The sequence below is a fragment of the Neopsephotus bourkii genome, unplaced genomic scaffold (genome assembly GCF_033783945.1).
Source record: "Neopsephotus bourkii isolate Nb327-2 ecotype Australia unplaced genomic scaffold, CSIRO-AGI_Nbou_v1 NB_1820, whole genome shotgun sequence".
NCBI classification, from domain to species: Eukaryota; Metazoa; Chordata; class Aves; order Psittaciformes; family Psittacidae; genus Neopsephotus; species Neopsephotus bourkii.
In genome coordinates this window covers 5364063-5367272 of record NW_026902293.1, presented here as the reverse complement: position 1 = coordinate 5367272, position 3210 = coordinate 5364063, and positions in this window count along the sequence as shown.

Here is a 3210-nt window from a genome sequence, read left to right as displayed (position 1 = left end):
TCCATCAAGCGTTAAGAGGGGCGGGGGGGCTCTCTCCTCCCCCCACCCCCGGCACACACACGGCGCACACGTTGGCCAGACCTGCCCAGGACTGGTCGGCGGCTTCTCGTCGCTCTCCGACGAGGCTGCTGGGTGCAGAGGGCTGGGGGTACAGGCAGCACCCCTCCCTGCCAGACACCCCTTCCCCCCTCTGCAGCGTGAAAGGAGGAAGCGAGAGAGCGCAAAGCTGGGAGGCATCAGGGAATGAAGAGTGTTTCATTCTGCTTTCCCGCTTCAAAGCAGAGACAGGCGAGGGAGAGGGGAGTAGAGGAGCCGCTACATGTGCCACAGGCGGCCCCGCAGCCCGCACTCTGCCCGGCCTGCACCTAGGCCCTTCACCAGTGCCCGGGAGGCAGAAGCCCCCCGCGGGCCCTCTCACCCCGCTTTCCAGCCCGGCTCCTGGCCTCTCCGGGAGTTTGCTGGGACCTCACCTGCTTCCCGCGTCCCACGCCTTCCCGGGGAACCCCTCCGGGAAGCCCGCTCTGTAGGCAGGGATATTAAGCGGTAAAGATCGCAGCAAACGTGTCCCTCGATGTTAGATGCACGAACACACACTCACACAGACACACACACACACAGGCACGCACCACGCCAAGCTGGTGGCCGTGGTTAATTCCTAATCAGAATGATGGACAGCAGAGACAGAACAATACAAACTAATGGCTGTGTTGCTGATCACTTTACCCCTTGATTAAAGACACCCAATTATGGCGCAGAACAGTGTCGTAATTATGTTCCTTAATCACATCCAGGAGGTTTAATTGCCTTAACGATGTGTTTCATTAAATGAATTTAGGTATTATAGTCGACAGTTTTCATACACAGTTGTTTTCAAATTAACATAATATTAGACATCGTCATGGAAATTGTTTTAATAATCATAATTAGACGCACCCAGCCTTTGTCTAGTAAATGCTGAGAGACGCTTCTCCTTGCGCCTGGAGGCTGATCTGCCCACCCTCTCTGGGCTGCCTTCCCACAGCTCCGTGGCACTTTACAGTTATGTTTCCTGAAAAGTTACAGGTTCTGATTAATCTTTTTTGATGGGAAGTGGAGCAGAAAAGATTTATCCCCTTCCTCCGCCTCTGGTGCTGCCGTTAGGAGAGGCGGCTCCGTGGACCCCTGCCGCCGACCTGGGCCTCCCGAGAGGAGGGGAGACCCTGCGGGACCGGGACCCCCGGGCCGGGCCCAGCGCAGGGCTGGCAGCTCTGGTGAGCTGCCCGCTCCTCTGACCTCAGATCTGGGGCAGGTCGGAGGCGACACGAGGGGACGGGTGGCTCCAAAACTTGAGGGTAGGGAGGAGATGGGGGAGGGGAGTCCGGTAGCTCACCCCGGAGCACACCCAGCACCACGGTAGAAACGCACCACAGAGAAGACCTTTTCCCCCTCCCCTCTTTGGGACACTCTGAGCTGGGAGTGGGGTGCCAAGGGGGTACCGTGGCGCCCTCAGAGCAGGGCAAAGGAAATTAAAAGGAAATTATCCCCCCCCCCCCCCCCCCATCTGGAGATAGACGCTTAACAAAGCACAACACAACAAAAGCGTTTGTTCAAAATATTTTAATAAAGATTCTTTCCGACATAGATACACATACAAACGATCATACATTGCTGTCATAATCTGACCTATTTAATATATATCACTCTTTACACATCCGTGACCTGCCAACAGATCCATCATGGCTCCTATTTTGCCATCCAACCTGACAGTCCGAATTTGTATTATCTGCAAGTAGTGGAAAACAGCAGGACTCGTTTTTGAAAAGGGAAGAAAAAAAAAGAAAACAAATATCTTGATTTACAAATGGCAGAGAGACAACCACCCAGCCATGCAAACTCAAACTGAAGGCTCACTTTGGGTGAACAGCTACTTCTTGCTTTTCATCTCTTATTTTCCTTCTCCGAAAACCCTCCCCCCCAGCCCCCAGAAATAAAAGAGAAGAATTCCACGCGTTCTGTAAATCAGCCGAAAGTATTTTAAAGTATTTTAACTTAAATAATCATCCACAGTCAGAATAATTTACATACACATTAAAAGCGGTTTAAATTATACCTTTGAAAACACAGCGCCTGGGAAAACACTGGCTTGGCAAGTGTTCTTGTAGCAGCTATTGATCTGATGCCTTGTAAAAGTAAATAGCTATTACCTGTTCTAATGCAAAGAATACCCTCTCAAAATTAGTTGTTTGAGCAATTAAGAATACACCTTTCCTGTAATTTTTGGACTGAAGCAATTTATTAAAGCTCAATTTAAATACAGGGATGATGCAACTTAAAATCCAGATGACCTTTCATAAGCCTAAGCAGCTCGGATACATCAACATTTCTGGTTATACGTTGTTGGCAAATAAACGTTTTAAACACTTGGCACACAGCTTAAGTTAATCCATAAACAGAATTTCAGAAGCATTTAAAGTAACTGCACGTAAGACCCGTGACCTTAACACATGATAAATATTGTTGGTGTGGAAGGGTCATTTAAAGAATAACAAATAAATAGCATGTCCTGTTTATACATCATTGCAAAGTGAAAAGAAACAAGGTGCACATAAATATTTCTATTAAAAATGCGATACTTTCAGCCACACGGAGTAGGCTTTTGATCTTTTTCCTCTTTTTTTAACTCTCTTAATTTATTTTTTTTAAATCACTCTCACCAAACTTTGCGCATTTTCACAGGATCAAAGTTCAGAGACGATAAAAAATACAGTCTTCCATAGCAATGGTCTTTGTTTCTGGGTGTCGCTTAAATAAGTTTACATTTCAAGTTTGTTTGTTTCCTGGCTTAGAATAATAATAATACTGCTAATAATAATAATAATTAAAAAAAAATCTATGTTCAAGTGCCCTCTCTGATTTGTCCCATCCACATCCGCGCCCGGGCCGTCGCGGCTCCTTCCCCTCCCAGGGGCCGCCAGACCGGGGTGAGGGATGATCTCCAGCCCTCTCCCCGGTGCTACTCCGGCTCCCGGCACAGCCTGACGCTTCTTCCCGGCCTCTCTTTTGTCCGGCCGCGCAGCGAGCGCTCCGACGGAGCGAACACTCCATCCCCCGCTCCCCCCAGGCCGGGGAACCCCCGGCCCCCCGCCCCACGGCCACACGCACGCTGGCTCCCGGCGCCGTCCCGTTCCGGCAAGACCGAAGGAGAAGAGCTAGGCGAAGCGAGGCCGGGCT